Source organism: Ambystoma mexicanum, chromosome 5q (assembly GCF_040938575.1).
Source record: "Ambystoma mexicanum isolate Mex_15411 chromosome 5q, UKY_AmexF1_1, whole genome shotgun sequence".
In the NCBI taxonomy this organism is placed as follows: Eukaryota; Metazoa; Chordata; class Amphibia; order Caudata; family Ambystomatidae; genus Ambystoma; species Ambystoma mexicanum.
The window spans coordinates 1,076,445,792-1,076,464,327 of record NC_090933.1 but is presented as its reverse complement, the minus strand read 5'-3'; the positions used below and the strand labels follow the sequence as shown (position 1 = coordinate 1,076,464,327).

The following is an 18,536-nucleotide window of genomic DNA, read 5'->3' as shown; positions in this document are numbered from 1 at the left end:
ACTGTGTAGTTGGAGTGTGGGAATGCACACTGAGCATGGGACTTGGTGCAGGCATTGGCTGAAGTGTTACATAGTCAGGGGGAACGTTAGCAAGATGGACTGGGACCAACACTGCTCTGCCTGGGAGAGTCAGAGCTGGGGTGGATGGAGCTGCAGCTGCCACTGCAGCCTCCCCACCCTGCCTACTCGGGGCAGCAGATGACATAGCTGCCCCTGATCCACGTGGCCTGGTGACACCAACTTGCACCTCCACACGTGGCCTAGACTTGGCGACCTGGAAGTCAGCCTGGGAGTCACGCTCTGCCAGGTCAGGTGCCACAATGGGCCGGTTCAACAAGGGCTGATCAGAGATGATGTCAGCCACGTTTACCTCAACTATGGGGGGGGGCATGGGTGTCCCTGACTGGTCCTCCACACATGGCGGGCTAGGGATACCCTGCAAATCCCAGCCACGTCCCCTACCGCACCCACCACGGCGATCTCTTGAGGCTCGGCCACCTTTGCCACCCTTACCGCTTGGTCGCCTCCCAACTATGGCGTAGATGTTGTTGTGCGTATGGGAGTTGCAGTAAACTATTGTCCTGGGCAATTGGGTGTCAAAGGGGTAGGGTACTAGATGGAATTCATACCCTAGTGCTCTAGCAAGGCTGTATGTGACCCCTCGGGAAAGATGACGGGTCACGCAACGCACAGGCACCCCAAAAACAGAATATAACGTGCACGCAACCCCTCGTAGACCACGTGCATAGAAAAATGAACCCGCACTACGCTGTGGCACCCAGAAACACAAAAATTAACGTACGCGTGTTACACGCAGCCCACAATGACCTCTGAAGGGGTACGCGACACACGGGGCAAGCACAGTTGGTAAATACATGTGCGACTCACCGTCTGCCTGGAAAATGAGCGTGAAAAAAACGCGCATGTGCACGTTGGCAACACCCACGCCATAAGAAGAATTGTACACTGTCTAAGGAGACAGGACAAAAGAAGAAGTGAACGCTGTTTGAGGAAACAGGCCCAACAGAAAATCAGAAAAAAGCTGTCAGAGGTAACAGGGAGTACGAACTAGAAACGCTGTGAAGTAAATCGCCTGTGAACCGACAAGAAGTACAGAATTCACCCACTCGCTCTCCACGAAAAGCACGTACAAGGAAATGACGTCCTACATGTGCCTTTTGAACCGGCCCACACGTCCAAAGTCACTTCCGCGTATACGCGCTAAGGCCCTATCCTCCAATTACACGAGCTGGCACTCAGACGTGCAGTTCTTGGACGTGTAACATTCACCCGTGTACATGGAAACGCCTGCGCATGCACGTCACAGATGCGCTTACGCGCTAAGGGCCTTTGGTCCAATGAAATCACGTACGCGTGCTGACACGCTTACGCCCTAAGGGCCTTCCCTCGAATTACACACTGACGTGCAAGATTTTCACGTGCCAAATCACTCCGTATCAAGCTGGCCACGCGTAAGCACACGGAAGACCACGCTCCTGCCCAGAAGGCCGAATTACTGCCCCCTAGAGCCCCGACCACGCTCCCACCTGCCATCTGTTGCTGCCTGCCTGCCTGCTGGCCACGTGCCTTGCTATTTGCTGCCTGCACATCAGCCAGGGGTGCAGTTTCTGTGACCACCCATGCTGGAACCGAAGACTCCTGACTGGAGTACCATCTCGCTCTACAGCCCAGCCCCAGGACCCAGTTGCCCACCCACTCCTGCCTTTGGGGTTGCCATGTCGGGCACTACACCATCTGGCACCACTGGCAACCCCCAGCCAGAGAGGCAGAGGGCTACCAGCTTCACTGCCACCGAAGTTGGTGTCCTGGGGCAGTATGATGCCCTCTACGGAAGCTCTCGTGCTGACAAGGAAGGACGGATCCGGATCTGGACGGACATCGTGACTGCCATCAACGCGGAGGGGGTGGCAGTCCGCCTATTCCATCATGTCAAGAAGCGCTGGGAGGACTTCAGGTCCAGGACCCTCAGCAAGGCCCGGCGCCTCTTGAAGGCAACGGATGCTAAGGGGCGCCAGGGCCACCTGTCGGAAGATCAGATGAGGGTCCTGGAACGCATATCCCCAGCGCTCCATGTCCAGGTCCTTGGGAGGCAGACCCGTCTGGAGTCAAGCAGTAAGTGGCAGGTTGCACATGTGTTTTTGTCGGGCCATGTATGTACAGGGCCGTGAGGCTGACACATGCGAGACCTCTCATTTGTGACACATGTATGGTGCATGTGTGTGTGAGCTTGCATGCAAAATGCTGATGTGTGGGCACACATGTTTGGATGACTGTGTATGTAAATTCGGATGGTTGTGGTGTCAACATGGATGTCGGTTCCAGCTGCATGTGTCTGCACCGTGTGCATGTGCATGTGTGTGTATTTGACAAGGATGCAACATGGATGCCTGGGACACTGATGTGTAGAAGACTGATTGCCAGATGTCACATGGGTGCAAATCTCATCACTGCGACAGTCGTAGGAGGTGTACACATGCATGTGAGTGTGGTGGCGTGAGTGTGGTGGCGTGTGTGCGTGTCTAGTGCACTCCTTGTGTTTAATGTGATGTCAGGCTCACCTTTGGCAGTTCATGCTGTTGTATGTGTATGGATGGTGCTGGCTGTTGCAATATGGCTGTGGAATAGCTCATGTGTGTGAGTTTAAATGACATGTGTGTCGGGGATTGTGATGCCATGTCTGAAGTTTGACAATGACACTCGTGTGCAACTGTCATGTGTGTATGAGTTCATTGTACAGTGCCCTGATGCCTGTCTCCTATCTCTCCCTGTCTGCAGCGTCAACTGATGAAGAGGGCGGAGAGGGTTCTGTGGGGCACAGCGGCAGGGATCGCACCGCCAGGCGGAGACGCAAGGCCCGGCTCCCCTCCCAGGTTGTCATCTCGTCGGGGAGTGAGGAGTCCGGTGCCGCGTCCCAGGTCACAGCTGCCGAGGGGAGGTCCAAGAGGCGGAGGTCGGAGTTGGACTCCTCGGCAGCAGAAGGGGCAGCTGAGACCCCACAGGGTCTGACGGAGGAAGATGGCACAGAGTCATCCAGGTTGGTGGGGGGTTTGGTGGAGGAGGAGGCCGGGCAAGGGACAGAGACAGGGTCTGGAGGTGGGGATTCCACTGATGCTAGTGGTGCAGTGCAGGGGCAGGGATAGGAGGCAGCACAGGCCCCCGCGGAGGTGCCTGTGTGCAATCATGTCCCTGATCCTGTCACTGCATCATCTTGCACCAGCAGGGATGCCTACGTCCAGACCCGTTCCCAGGGAGGGGATAGGCTTACACCAACTGGCCTTCCTCTCCCTACGGATGTGACTATCCGGCACTGGGTTGAGCCTGTCCTGGGTGGGGTGGCGTTGCGTCAACGTGCCATGCGAGCTGACCTGCAGTCTTTTCATGAGGCGACTGCACGTCTTCTCGCATGGCTCGTTGACCGCGTTGACCCACTGGGCCAGCTCACCAGGGCCGGATTCCTCAGTTTTCTGGACCTTGTTCCGACCCCCCCCTCAACTGAACCCCCTATGCCCGAGTCGTCCTCCATGCCATCTTCCCACCCATGTATCACCTGGGTACCCTGTGGAGCTGCCTCTGACCCTGCGGCCAGGCTGGTAGAGGACACATCCCTGCTACAGTCGGGAGTCGTACATCCAACAGGGGTGGCCACATCAACAACTGCACCCCAGCCGGAGGAGGATGTGCAGGCAGCAAGAGCCAGGGCACAGGCAGCGGCACAGCAGCAGCAGCAACAAGGTGGGAGCCATGATGGCTCGGGGCCTTCATCATCGGGTGGGGCAGGCATCGGCCAGAGGGCAGGAGGACCCTGGACGGGAAGTGTCTTCCATGTGGCAGCGGTTGGGCCATGCCATAGATGCGGAGTGGCAGCGGGCGGAAGAGGCATGGCTCACGATGGTCAGGGCGGAGAACTCCATGCGGAGGGCCCTGAGGCGGGCCGAGTGCCTCGAGGCCATTCGCAGGGACCTGGAGATCCGGATGTCATCGTCCCTGTGAACCCTCGGGGCCATGGAAGAGGACCGCCTCCAGGACATTGAGCAGGAGTTCGATGATGCCCTGGCCCGGGACATCAACCAGTGAGCCGTTGGACTTGCCCGCTGCCCTTGTAAAAAGTTAGTTAGTTAGTTAGTTAGTTAGTGTTAGGTTTCCTTTCGTTTTTTCTTTATTTTTGACCGCTTGAACACTGATCCACATTTTTGTATATAGTTATTTTTATTAGGTAGTAGTATTTTGTAGGTTCCATTTATTGAGTTGGGATCATGGACCCTGGATTCTTCGCTTGTACATAGTTCTACATTGGATTCATCTTTTTTAATATATTTTTTGTGTTCACTATGGAGCAATGGTTTTTACTTTGTTTTAAACCTTGCATTTTATTATTTGTACTGTGACTTTGGACACCATTCCTATTTGGATTTCTTTGGCTTATTATATCTTGTTTTTCATTATTTACCGGACATGGACCATTTCTTTTGTTATTCCCATTGTTGTCTGTTTGATTTGATTTAATTTACGTTCATGTTATCTTCAATATATGTTTTTTAATACTTCCATTTGTGGTATTATCTCATTGGTTTCATGCATGTCATGATTTGTGTTTTGAGATTCACTTGCACCCATTGTGTGTGTGTGACGGACAAGTGTTCATTTACATACTTGCCATTGGGGTTGTATCATGTAATTGCCTTTTCGATGTGGGTGGATGCAATACTTGGTTGGGTCTTTGTGCTGGGTAGGCTGGCCATAAGGGCCATGATTTCGGATCGTCATGACCTGGGGACAAGGGGACATGAGCGGGGGGCCTGCTGGCAGGTGCCCCGCACTGCTGGGGGGAGTCCAGGGGGCCATGAGTGGGACATGAGTGGGGGCCTGCTGGCAGGTGCCCCGCACTACTGGGGGGTGGGGGCGCAGTTGGACATGAGTGGGACATGAGTGGGGGGCCTGCTGGCAGGTGCCCTGCACTGCTGGGGGGTGGGGGTGCAGGGGGACATGAGTGGGACATGAGTGGGGGCCTGCTGGCAGGTGCCCCGCACTGCTGGGGGGGCACAGGGGGACATGAGTGGGACATGAGTGGGGGCCTGCTGGCAGGTGCCCCGCACTGCTGGGGGGTGGGGGTGCAGGGGGACATGAGTGGGACATGAGTGGGGGCCTGCTGGCAGGTGCCCCGCACTGCTGGGGGGGCACAGGGGGACATGAGTGGGACATAAGTGGGGGCCTGCTGGCAGGTGCCCCGCACTGCTGGGGGGTGGGGGGGCAGGGGGACATGAGTGGGGGCATGCTGGCAGGTGCCCCACACTGCTGGGGGGTGGGGGTGCAGGGGGACATGAGTTGATGACCAGTAGTGCAAGGGGACATGTGGCTTTGCTGGGAGGCATGCCCATGGTGGATGGGCTGCCTACGGAACATGACCAGGGGTGCAGGGTAGTCCCCTGTGGTGTGGGCTACCTGCAGGGGCCGTGGAGGGTGTAGAGGGAACACCTGGGAGGGCCCACACTGCCAATTCACGTGTAGGACTCCCCGGCACCCCCGTAATACACGTACCCAGCCCATTTGCGTGTGAAACTTCCCGCGCACCCCTGAATTACACATACTCAGGCCAATCGCGTGTGAAACTTCCCACGCTCCCCTGAAATACACGTACCCAGCCCATTCGCGTGTGAGTCTTCCTACGCACCCCTGAAATACACATACCCAGCCCATTTGCATGTGAAACTTCCCGCGCACCCCTGAAATACACGTACCCAGCCCATTCGTGTGTGAAACTTCCTGCGCACCCCTGAAATACACGTACCCAGGCCAATCGCGTGTGAAACTTCCTGCACACCCCTGAAATACACGTTCCCAGGCCAATCATGTGTGAAACTTCCTGCGCACCCCTGAAATACACGTACCCAGCCCATTCGCGTGTGAGACTTCCCGCACACCCCTGAAATACACGTACCCAGCCCATTCGCGTGTGAAACTTCCCGCGCACCCCTGAAATACACGTACCCAGGCCAATCGTGTGTGAAACTTCCCGCGCATCCCTGAAATACACGTAACCAGGCCAATCCCGTGTGAAACTTGCCACGCACCCCTGAAATACAAGTACCCAGCCCATTCGCGTGTGAGACTTCCTGCGCACCCCTGTAATACATGTGCACAGCCCAAGTGTTCATTTACATACTTGCCATTGGGGTTGTATCATGTAATTGCCTTTTCGATGTGGGTGGATGCAATACTTGGTTGGGTTTTGTGCTGGGTAGGCTGGCCATAAGGGCCATGATTTTGGATCGTCATGACCTGGGGGCAAGGGGACATGAGCGGGGGGCCTGCTGGCAGGTGCCCCGCACTGCTGGGGGGGGTCCAGGGGGACATGAGTGGGACATGAGTGGGGGCCTGCTGGCAGGTGCTCCGCACTGCTGGGGTGGTGGGGGTGCAGGCGGACATGAGTGGGGGGGGCCTGCTGGCAGGTGCCCCGCACTGCTGGGGGGTGGTGGTGCAGGGGGACATGAGTGGGACATGAGTGGGGGCCTGCTGGCAGGTGCCCCGCACTACTGGGGGGTGGGTGCCAATCGCGTGTGATTACTGCATTACTGTTTTTGCTCTGATTTGTGGTATACTAGGGTGCTTTTTCTCCCCTCGCAGGATTCTCAATCTTAGGTGGCCCGGTACCTAATACGCATTACTGTTTTGCTTGCTCTAATTGTGGTAACTTGTGCTTGCCGCTCACTTCCTGTCTGCGTGCTCTCGTTTCGTCTGTCTCCCCCCCCCTCCCTCCCTCCTACTCCATGGTGCTCTCCGTCTCGCCTATCTTCTCTAACTGCTTCTCCATTGACTATCCTGCTCTCCTCACTAAATCTGGTAGGAAAAAGTTTAAAAAGGACATCCTGGTCTCCAACCCAGGCCTCCCTATCGCTGAAACCTACACCAATGCCTGCTCTAAGGAAACTCTCACTGACATCCTCTTTTTCGTGCCTTCGTCTGACCTATGGACCCTTCATATGGTCTCTGTGCTCTCTCCTTTCTCCTCCTGTCCCATTAATGGTGGCACCCTTTGGGATGTCCTCTTGGCCCCCTCCCGCTCCTCCAAGGCCATCCTTAATGTCTACGCTAATGGGACCGTCTTGGTCCAAGGCCCTCAGGCCAACCTTCACCTCTTCGATAGACGCTTCCCACACCTCATCAACTTCCTCTCCTCTCCTGCTGTCCCCCCTCCTCTATCCTTGGCTACCTTGCCTCTACCCTCCCTCCCTGCCCCCTCTCGTGCTCCTTCTTCACCTCCTTCTTCAATACCTCCGCAGGGCGTACCTCTGATCTGTACCCCTCCCCGGAAGTTCTTCAAGGATGGCAGCCTTCTCCACTTTGCCACACTAAACACTCGCTCTGCCATCAAGCACTCCTCCAATATCTGTCACCTTCTTGAGGAACTGGACCTCGACGTCCTTTGTCTCACTGAGACATGGTTCACAGCCAGCTCTGCCACCAGCTTTGACACACTCCTACCTGATGGTTACAAGATCCTCTCCGTGCCCAGGCCCAACCGTGCAGGGGGTGGTGTTGCCCTTATCTTCCCTGAGTGTATTCCTGCCACTGTCACTCCTACGCAGACCTACTCCTCTTTTGAATGCCTTGTCTGCCGACTCTCTCTCTCTCCTAGCCATTCCCTTACCGTGGCTACTATCTATCGGCCACCTGGTCAAATTTCCTCCTTCCTCTCTGAGTGGGCTGACCTCTCCTCCGCACTCCTGTCCTCAACCACTCAACTCCTCTTTCTTGGCGACTTTAACATCCACCTTGATGCCTCCAGTCCCCCCACTGGTCTCTTTCGTGACCTCTGCGACTCTCTCTCACTCTCTATTCTCCCATCTGGGCCTACTCACTCTGCTGGGCACACTCTTGATGCTCTGATCTCTTCTGACCTTCCCCTCTCCGTCCCTCTCTCCACTCCTCTCTCCTGGAGTGATCACTTTCTCCTATCCTCCCACCTCACCCTGCCTACCCCACAGGCAAAGCCACCCTCTTCACTGCCACCCACCTTCTCGGTCATCCGACCCATGAAGCGTGTGTCAGTTGAGGCTTTTGCTGCTACCTTCTCGCCCCCCCCGCCCCTTCAGCTGACTCCCACCCTGACACAGCCCTCTCCATGCTCCACTCTGCTATATCTGTTACTCTTGATATCCTTGCCCCCGTCATGAGAATCCGCCTGAAGCCCAAAGCCAAATGTAACTCCTGGTATGACTTGGATCTCGCCACCCTAAAACGCAAGTGCAGGGTTGCAGAGAGGAAATGGCATGCTTCATGTTCATCCTCTGACAAACTGGCCTGCCGCCTGCTCCCAAGGCAGTACCGGCTCTCCGTTCTCACCAAGAAGAGAGCCCTTATCCAAGCCCGCATCTCTGCGGCATCAAACAACTCCGCCGAACTCTTTAAAATCTGCAAGGAGCTGGCCAACCCTGTTGCAGTCTCTACCTCTCCTGTCCCCTCCCAGGCCCTCTGCACTGCACTGGCCTCTCACTTCATCTCTAAAACTCAGGACATCCTGTCCTCGCTCTCCTCCTTTCACCTCCCTCCCTCCCTACCCGACCCTTCCTCTGGCCCTTCTGCGGTCACCCCTCCTCCCTCTTTCTCTGCCTTTCCACCTTTCTCTGCTGACGAGGTTTCCAGACAAGTCCGATCTATGAAAGTCTCGTCTAAACAGGTTCACCCCTGTTCCTCCAAAACTATCAAGGACCACATCGACTCCCTGGCTCCTGCCCTGGCTGACTTTTGCAACCACTCCTTCGCCTCTGGAGTCTTCCCTTCCCCCCTCAAGCACTCCCTTGTGCACCCTCTTCACAAGAAACCCTCTTCCGACCCCTCCTGCCCGGCTAACTATCGCCCTATCTCCATCACTCCCTTCCTGGGCAAGCTCCTGGAGAAACTGGCCATCTCCCAGCTTAACCTCCATGCTGAATCTGTTGGTAGTCTTCATGACCATCAATCTGGCTTCAGAGCTGCCAGAAGCACGGAAACTGCTCTCCTGAACATCCGTGAAGACCTGCTCTTGAACCTCGATTCCAACACTCCGTGTGCTCTCATTCTGCTCGATCTCTCCTCTGCCTTTGACACTGTCAACCATGCCATCCTGCTCAACCGTCTCCGGGAAAACCTGGGTATCACTGGTCAGGCTCTGGCGTGGTTGACCTCTTTCCTTTCAAATCGACCCTCCCAGGTCCAACTGGGGTCCTTCCTCTCCGACATCTTTTTCTCCACCTGTGGTGTCCCCCCAGGGATCTAATCTCTCTCCCTGGCTGTTCAACCAGTATCTGGCACTCCTTGCCCACCGCATCGCCGCTCTCTGCCCTAATTTCCAGTGCTATGCGGACGATACCCAACTCATCTTCAGGCTACCCTCAGCCTCCCCCTCTCCTTCCCTCATCTCTGACTGTCTGTCTGCTATCCAAGAATGGTGTGCCGCCAATGACCTCTGCCTTAATGCCAGTAAGACTGAGATCCTACTCATCGGTACTCCCACTCCCTCCTTCCCTGTAGCTCTCTGGCCTGCCTCCCTTGGCCCCCTCCCTGCTCCTACCTGCAAGGCAAAAAACCTTGGGGTCATCTTCGACTCCACACTCTCCTTCTCTCCTCATATTTCTGACGTCGCCAAGAGGTCACACTACCAGCTGCACCTCCTCAGAGGTATTCTTCCCTTCCTCTCCTTCCCCCAGAAGCTCACTGTCTCCCGAGCCCTGGTTCTCTCGAAGCTGGACTACTGTAACAGCCTCTATCTTAATCTGCCTGCCTCCACTCTCCGCCCTCTGCAACTCATCCAGAACAGAACTGCGAGACTTGTCCTTGGCCTCAAGCCCAGGGACCGTATCTCTCCAGGACTGAAATCTCTACACTGGCTCCCAGTGGCTGCGAGGATAAAGTTCAAAACCCTCTGCATTGTCCACAAGGCCTTCTGGGGCCTGGGTCCTAAATACCTTCAACTCTCTCTTCCCAAATATCTTCCTTCCCGAGCCCTTCGCTCATCCGCCTCCAATTCCCTCAGGGTTAGCCGCTTCTCGAAGCAACGAGCTGGGGGTAGATCTCTCTCCGCGGCAGGGGCCTCCCTCTGGAACTGTCTCTGTATCCCTACAGCCCCCCCCTCCCCCAGCACTTGTTCTGCACTTACCTCACACTTGCCACCAGCTGGCCCTATTTATTTATTTATTACGTTACGCCACTTACCTTGTACTGCACTTCCCCCCCTCCCCTTCCCCTTGCACTTTTCCCCCTCCCCCACCCCTGCACTTGCGCGATCTGAATGACACCTGGCCTAGTAAGATCGTTGTCTGTCTCCCCTTGTCCCCCCCTCCCTGCCTCGTCGCGCCTTGAAACACATGTGTATAGGCGCGTTACAAATACCATATCATATCATATCATATCATAACTTCCCATGCACCCCTGGAATCCACATACCCAGTCCAATCGCGTGTGAGACTTCCCGCGCACCCCTGAAATACACATACCCAGGCCAATCGTGTGTGAAACTTCCTGCACACCCCTGAAATACACGTACCCAGGCCAATCGTGTGTGAAACTTCCTGCGCACCCCTGAAATACACGTACCCAGCCCATTCGCGTGTGAGACTTCCCGCACACCCCTGAAATACACGTACCCAGCCCATTCGCGTGTGAAACTTCACGCGAACCCAGGAATACACGTACACCACTCGCACAGGGCCTATCGCGTGTGGAACTTCCCGCGCACCCCTGAAATACACGTACCCAGCCCATTCGCGTGTGAAACTTCCCGCGCACCCCTGGAATACACGTACCCAGCCCATTCGCGTGTGAAACTTCCCGTGCACCCCTGGAATCCACATACCCAGTCCAATCGCGTGTGAAACTTCCCGCGAACCCCAGTTATACAAGTACCCCGCTCGCACAGGCCTTTTTGCGTGTGGAAGTTACTGCAAAACCCGTAATACACGTTCCCCGCTTGGCGTTTGCTGTTTGGCAGTCCGGTAAACTGGTTTTGGGTTGGCGCAGACCTTTGCGCTGGATTGGGGATTTTGATGCCTTTTCCTTGTGCGAGGGCGTTCTTGGAGGCGTAACTGGCGCTGCTGCAGGGTCGCTGCGCCACTCTGCGCCACGGCTGGTTTTGGAGGCTAAAATCCATGAATACGCTGTGCGCTGAAATGGATTTTATCGCACGCGGCTGGCGCAGTCTATCGCACAGGAATACTGTGCGCCAGCCACCTGCGCCACTTTTGTGCGAATGTCCATGAATTACCCTGCAAATGTAGCCAAACATCGTTGTTTCGTTCTTCATCCGGAAACTCAACTATTTTTACATTGTCGATCCAATAGCTCGTAAACTTGGAACATAGTGAAGTAATTGTATCACATTGCTTCAATTTAGGATCAGGTTATCTTTAGAGTCCACACGTTCTATCATGATCTTGTGAGTGGGGTAACTGTTGTTGCTTTTTCTGAGGTAATTCTCAGTGTTTACATTATGTCGGCTGTTTGTGCCGTTCTTCAACTTTTTTTTCTGGCCGGGCAGTTTGCGATCATCAACCAATACTCCTCCAAACCTATCTGTTGCGTTTGCCGTCTTCGAAGGGAGGGCTAAGACCCATCGTCCTGCAATTTGAGCCAGTATCTTTATCTTGTTGTGTTTGCAGTCTGCAATTTAGCATCTCTCTTTTGTTGTTTAACGTAAGAAACAAGGGACTCGAAGGGGCCATTTCTTTTGAAGACAGGACACCTGCTGCTGGTACAATGGTGCACAGTCTTCCAACGTTAGGAGGAACTGAAACACTCAGTGTTTCTCCAAGGCTTTTGTTTAAGGCCTCACGCGCCTCCAATGTGATTTGGTCGGCTTCTGCCTCACTTTCACAAGTTGGTTTGACAATAGCCTGTGACTCGTCAGTCACCCCGTCTTCATAAGTTGACATGTTTAATAAATCAGCTGAAATGTCATCAGTGCACACCAGCTCGCTCTCCTGATCCTTTTTTAATTCTAAGGCAGACTTTTGAATTTTCAAGACGTTCATTGGTCTTGACTGGGTATGTTTGTTATTGTTGTTTGCCATTACATGCACAACTTTTATATTGCGCAGAAATGTTCTCGCGCCAGTCGCACGTGTGCTCTTCTTCCCAGTTTGATTTTTGGGTTTCTTCGATGGGAGCCGGAGCGGTGGTTTGGCGTTCGAGCCCTTTGTAGGGGCGTGTACGCCTCTGTTGAAGATCGGAAAGCCCCCAGGAGCGTTACACGTTGGATCTTCGAGGATGATTACATCAGACGTGTTATCTCCAAAAACTAAGTTTTGACCACCTGAGGACATAGGAACTTGAGCATTAGGTTGGGCCAAATTGTCTATGCTTCTTGCCTGTTCAAAGGCCGTGTTGAATGAAATTCCAGCAATATTATTCATTGGCGAATTACAGGACAAACCCAAGTCAGTTGTGTTGCTCACAAGAACTTTTGTGCTTCCTTTTTCTGGTTCCAAACTGATTGTGGGACTGGTTTCTGATACCCCAATCTGATCTTCATGTTGAATTGTTCCCAAATCGTCGTCATTCCCAGCCTTATTTTGACGTGGGACCTTTACACTAAGCACCTCAGGTCGGGGCTCGTTAAATGAAGTCTGTGCCTGCGAATCGTGCAAAATTGCTACGCCCTTGTTTTGCTTGCAACTACACAACGCCGGTTCCAAACTGGTTCTCTTTCTTGGGTCTGAGTTCTCATTTTTAAATAGAGACAAGGCCTCTTTGGCCACTTGAGCCAGCAGCTTCTTATCCATAGTGTCGTTTCGTTTTTGCTCAGTTAACGATTTCAGAGATACATCTAACCTTTTAATACACTCATTTGGATCACTTTTGCTCCGGCTGAATAAGTCCTCAAGTTGTAAAAGCTTTGAGTTCATTAGTGCCACCAACGTCGTCAGATCCTTGGCATTATCATTGATAGTTTCTTACAGTTTGGTGAATGGCACAAGTGAGATTGACGTCGAGGAAATCAATAAAGATTGTAACTCATTTAGTGAAGCGCGAACACCCTCAACTACGTGTGGGTTTGTAGGGCAGTTTTCCTTACTTGTTGTTGGAGCACTCTTCAAGTTACGCTCCTTAGCCCTCCTGATCTTGGGGAACGGATGTTCCATAAAGGATGAGTCAGAGGTTGTGCTTTCTGAAGAGTCTGAGTCACCACTGTCGACCAGCTGTATCTTCTTCTTTAAAGACTGTGCGGCCCCACTCTGCACGCTCGTCCTGACACAAGGATTTCTTCGAGAGTTAAGCTGAGAGCAAGTGATGTCCTGCGAAGGACTACATTCCATCCGCCTCCGTTTATATTTCACACTCGTCCAAATGTCTGGAGTAGTATTTTGAAGTTGTTGGTTATTCCTCTTCAGGTTACATCTTTCCTCAGAACCTGCTTCAAGAGGGGTGCTTAGCTGGTGTTTTAAGGTCCGTGACTTTTTGATCTGAGACAGGTCTTGTAATACTTTGTTCAGCACCTCTAAGGAATTTCGCCTATCAGCCCTCAAGGGGTCCGTTACTAACTGTTCGAGTGAGCCGTTACCATCCGGCACAACACCAGAGGGCCAGATGATACCTATAGTGGTGCCAGTATTGTCAATATATGCTTCAGACACACAGAATACCTCATCATCAGCGTCGATAATTTTGTTTATTGTGTCAAGATTGAACTTGTCTATATGAGCTGTTGGTGTCTGACAGACAGGATCAGCTTTCCAGGGCAATTCCTGACTTCTTACCGATGGGTTGTGTCCGACCAGATCATTCAAAGGAAAGAAAGGGTTGCCCAAACCGCACGTCTGCACCGCAGTTTCTGAGCAATCTTGCGACTTCCCTGGGGCCTGAAGCACAACCACTAGGGGGCCCACACCCACAACTGCTCGTCCCCCCTTTGTTATAGTTGACAAATGCGTTGTGGGTGCGCCATGCAAGGGCGCGCAGGGTGGAAAACAAAACCAAGGGGCCCACGTCGGCGGCTGCAGAGAGCGACCCACTCAGAGGCATACCAGGCACTGTCCGGGCACTACTGTGCTCCAACACCCTTTCACTCAAGTCAATTTGCGGAACAAGGGTTCCACTCTTAGCCGTTGGATCATGAAGTCTTTGCAAAGACTTGGATCCAAAGATAACAGTGACTGAGGACTCACCAATCATCCCCATGGGGGGGGTGCGAGTCATCAGGTGTAGTTAATGTTGTGGGCATCATAAGATCACTTCGTGCTTTAGCATCCTTGGCATCTTTAGCGTCCTTGGCATCTTTAGAATCAATAATATTGCACGGCACCACAGGGTCTAATTCCAAAGACTCAGATGTACAAGAGAAGTATCGACTGCCGCGACCGATGCACAGCGTCCGGCTTTTCCGCAGGCAAGTCTCACTTTTGTTGCACTCTCATCCTTAATGGAGTAGCCACTGTCTCCCGGGCTTCATGTTGAACACCAGGCATAGCTCACGCCCGGCGCGTAGGGAGAGGTGGGACTTGAGACAGGGGATCTACGCCCTGCAACACGTCTGTCTCACAAGCTCAGCACCTCACATAGCTCTGGTATGCTCCACTGAAGTAAATGGTCTTCTCTAGCTGTTTGTGTATGGTGCCAAACAGCCAAACAGATGCGCCTCGCCCTTTCGTCTCGGTCTTACCGATTACTTAAGGGGAAGGAGGGAAGAGGCAACCTTCAGTGAAGATCAGGTTTTTGTGTGAAAAGTTCATTGAGGAGCAAAGGGCTAAAAAAGTATTCATGCCTGGGGAGGGTGAACAAAAGGATTGAATGGGGAGGTCCTGAGGGTAAGGGTGTTGGTGGGAATGGAATCCGGAATGGGTTCGAGAGAAACCTGCTGGGGCGCACGCTGGAAGGAAAAGGGGGCTCAATTCCCGAAGGGGAGATTCCGGGGGGCTAGAGGCTGGTTGAGCTTTGCCAGGAAAAGGGAATGAAGGGGGGGGAGGGAAAGGGGGGAGGGTGAATGGGCAGGAAGAAGGGAGGGGGTATCTGAAGTGGGAGGGGGGGAGGGGAGGAAGGCCAACCGTGTAGGGGGAGGGGATTAGAGAACCTAGATTCTCCTACTGAAATGAATAGTCATACAAGATTAGGCATTATATCCCTGAACATAAAGGGATTCAATTCCGCATTGAAGAGGAAATAATTGGAGAGATACATGCAGAAGGAGGGACGCAACATATTAACACGACAAGAAACCCATGTCCAGACTCGGGACAGGGAACGCCTGAGTTTGCAAGGATACCCCCAGATTGATTAGTCCACAGAAAAGAATAAGAAGGCGGGAGTATTGATAGCCATCCGGAATACCCTAGATCACACAGTAACATACATGGATAGGGATGCCCAGGGGAGATACCTAGCTCTGAACCTTACGGGGAGGGGGGAGGGTTATACTATAGCTACCATATAAGCTCCAAATGCGGGTCAAGCTGCTTTCATTCAATGCGCCCTGGTCAAACTAGAGCAATTTGCAAAGGGTCCCATAATCCTGACAGGGGATTTTAATATGGCATGGGACCCAGAAAAGGACAGATCTACGAAAATCCAAAGGAGTCCAAGGGAAACCCTCGAATGAATTAAGAGAAAAAATAGAGAGGTTAGCCCTAGTGGACATATGGAAGGAGAAAGAGAGGGACAAGGAGGGGTTTACATTTTTTTCTCATGTTCACCAGTCATCGTCACGAATAGACTATGTGTGGGCTTCCAGGAGACTTCTGGGACGAGTGAGGGCCATAGAGGTGGGAGGAATAGTATTGTCAGATCACGCACCCTTGACATTGAGTATAGGCCGAAGGCCAGGCCCCCCAGGGCTTTGGAAATGGAGGTATCCTGTGAACTTGTTCAGAGACAAGACAATGAGGAAAGAACAGGAGGAGGCGATTGTGTGCTTCTTTGAGGTCAGTAGTTTGTCAAAAACGTCAGCACGAATGAGGTGGGATGCCCGGAAGGAAAGCCATAGTGATACCTGCAACAGAGCGGGTGAACCAGGGGAGGAGGAGGAGAAGGAAGCCCCAACAGCATGTATATTGAGGGAGAGGGGAGAGAGGCAAGCAAGTGGACCCATACAGAGAAGGCCCGGGACACAACAACAACAGGAGAAAGGGGGAAAATAGTGCAAATCTCACTGGAATGCAAAAGGTGCCTACAGGGAGGACTGACCACAATAACTCTGCGAAGTAAGTATACTGAAGACACAGAACACTCGATACAAGGCGAAGGAGACGCCCTCCCCAATAAAATAAAATTTAAATAAACAAAAACAAAAAAAAGAAGCAAAACAATCCCAGAGAGGTTGAAAGCTGAACAGTAAAGGACAACAATAGAAAAAGGAACTACAGCAGAGGCCAGCAGGCACGTAGTGAACCCAACAGCAATACCATTGAAGCAGGGAACGAAACTAGGGAGTGGTGAAACATTAAAAGGAACCACATTAACGCCTACATGTCCAAGACAACGGGGAAAACAGCGCCACCAACCCAAAAGCCACCGCAGGGAAAGCACGAAACAAGCATTAAGCAACTATGGAGTTTCGGGTCACAATGCACCACAGTAAAGGTGAAAGCAGTCGGGGTCCGCTCACACCGACGGGCAGAGAAGAGGGAGCCATGGCTTGCAAAGAAGATATGCAAAGCTGGTTCACGGCCTCCTTCCAGTCACAATTTGAAACGCTGAAAGACGAAATGAAGCATTCAATACAAGAATTGAGAGTCAACATAGCAAAACTAGAAGAAAGAGACACACTCGAGAAATCAGTGCAAAGCAAGGAAGAGGACTTGCAAAAAAGTGATGAAACATTAGAACAATTAGCACATTTATCACATAACCTAAAGAACCAATGTGAAGACCTTGAAAAGCGCTCTCGCTGATCGAATATCCAGATAAAAAACCTCTCAAAAGGCGGAGGACAAGGCTCTGAAAGATACAGCCCAACTACTGTTTGCAGAAATTCTGGCAGTAGACATTCAGGTGGACAGAATACATTGTGTGGGCCCACGTAGAGCAGGAGAACTGGGCACGCGTCCAAGGGATGTTTTAGTGGCAGTGACATCATACGCCCAGAAGAAGCAGATGTTATGAAAAGCGATACAAGCAGGGCAAGTGCGAATAAACGGAGAAGAGGTGCAACTATACCAAGATCTTGCACAATCCACGCTGCAAAAAAGGAGGCTGATGGGCCCTGTGGTCAAGTTCCTGATGATGAAACAAATAAGGTACAAGTGGACGTTCCCCTTTGGTCTACTCTTCACATGGGATGGACGACAACATAGGATCACGACCTGTGAGGAGGGAGTACAGATATTGAACCTACAAGGAGAGAGCAATGGAGAACAAAGGCGGTAGGATGAAAGATGCAGGAAACCATGGGAATGGTAAACAATGCCGAAAAAGGGAAAAGGTGGAAGTAAGACCTGAAAGAAGAAAGAGAGAAAAAGAGGCTGAGATCGAGAACTTCGGATGGGAGGTGGCCTAGAACAGAAGGAGAAATGAACATAAGACATACACCGGAGAAAGGGGTAAGACAATATCGCCTAACATAAGTTTGTGTCCCATGGGACTGGGAAGGGGGAGCACAATTTGGAGTCTTTATTGGGGCTTAGTAATCCCCATAATGATACCCCATGGATGGTATGAGGGCCAGGTGTGGCGGACACATCATACGAGTGATCATATAGGAACCTGGACCCTACTCAGTGGAAGGGAGGGAGGGGTGTTCAAGTTGGGAGTTTATGTTAATAGTTGGGGAGAGCAGTACGGAAAGGGGTGTTGAAGGGGAGAGGCAGAGGTGGGGAGTTAAGGGGTCAAGGACCAGAGAGTCAAGGAGAAAAGGAAAGACAGACACCAAGATGAAGGATTTTAAGGTATTAACGTTCAATGTTAGGGGACTCAACACCCCAATAAAAAGGAAAAAAGTAGATCAATTTCTGCGGGGAGAATAAGTAGACATTCTCATGTATCAAGAAACACACATACGCAAAACAGACAAGTGGAAACTTAAAATTAAAAGATACGCACAAATATATTAAGCAAATGCGGGAGAAAGGAAAGCTGGGGTACTGATTGCACTACATGATAAGGTGGGAGCACAAGTGAATCGGATAAGGAAGGAAGGTACATATATCTAAATGCATGCATCAGAGGCTGAATGGTCACATTGGCGCTGAATACGCCCCAAATGTGGGATAGGACTGCTTCCTGAGGGATACTCTGCCGAAACTAGAGAGCTTCCCAAAAGGGGAAATCGTCCTAGCAGCCTATTTCAACATGCCGTGGTTTCCCAGACTGTATAAGAGCGGGAAGACAGTACAAGGAGCACAAGCCCTATCCAAAACATTACGGCAGAAAATGGCCATATTGGCCCTCAGAGATTTCTGGAGGCCACTAAGAGAGGAAGAGCAGAGCTGTACCCAGTACTCGCACGTACACATCACAATGTCGCGGATAGACTATATCTGGACATCCACAGGGCTCTTGGGGAAAGTAAGAAATATAGAGGTAGGATCCATCACCCTATCAGATCACCCTCCAAT

The 18,536-nt window shown here is 52.3% G+C and overlaps 1 long non-coding RNA gene across 1 annotated transcript in view; it reads right to left on the bottom strand.

Moving 5' to 3' along the window:
* The window catches only part of LOC138497878 (uncharacterized), a 176,987-nt gene that overhangs the window by 143,372 nt on the left and 15,079 nt on the right, over positions 1 to 18,536 (bottom strand). The window lies entirely within an intron of this gene.